The sequence below is a fragment of the Penaeus monodon genome, chromosome 33, assembly GCF_015228065.2.
Source record: "Penaeus monodon isolate SGIC_2016 chromosome 33, NSTDA_Pmon_1, whole genome shotgun sequence".
In the NCBI taxonomy this organism is placed as follows: Eukaryota; Metazoa; Arthropoda; class Malacostraca; order Decapoda; family Penaeidae; genus Penaeus; species Penaeus monodon.
In genome coordinates this window covers 30009256-30009756 of record NC_051418.1, presented here as the reverse complement: position 1 = coordinate 30009756, position 501 = coordinate 30009256, and the positions used below count along the sequence as shown (strand labels likewise).

General features: G+C 45.7%; 1 protein-coding gene across 1 annotated transcript in view; it reads right to left on the bottom strand.

The window, feature by feature from the left end:
* Window positions 1-384, bottom strand: part of LOC119594360 (protein O-linked-mannose beta-1,2-N-acetylglucosaminyltransferase 1-like) — a gene marked incomplete in the record, with an annotated part of 135567 nt that extends 135183 nt beyond the window's left edge. The window contains 1 exon segment of the mRNA XM_037943416.1: window positions 327-384.
* Window positions 385-501: the final 117 nt, after the last annotated feature.

Below are 501 nucleotides of genomic sequence, written 5' to 3'. Positions count from 1 at the left end.
AGGAATCACGGGTGCGAGAAACGGTCACATGGCGTTCTTTAACGCCGTGGCACTCCCTGGCACTCGTGGCGGCACCCTCGCCGCGCTCCGCCGATAATCGCCCATTTGTCGACACCTCTTTTTCTTCTTCCTTTTAATCTAATTAAATATGTAGTTGTGTCACCATCATCATCTGACAATGAACACGGAATATTAACGACATGAACATTCGGTCCATGAACAATTCTCAAGCAGGTCTCTGAAGACCTTCTAAGTAGGCCTATAAAGAAAAAGAAAAACCCTATTCGACGCCGCCAAGAAACAATTAAAACCAAACAAGTGCTTACCTCGTTGTCGCAGGTGTGTGTTCCGATGTGAAGATGTGTCTGGTGTCGAGGGCGATGTCTGAAATGAAAACACTCTATCAGAGGTGGTTTGTCAGGAACGGTGCCATCATTCCATCACGCTTTACTACCATTCTATCATAACCATCAAACGTCAGCATCAGAAACAGAATTAGCA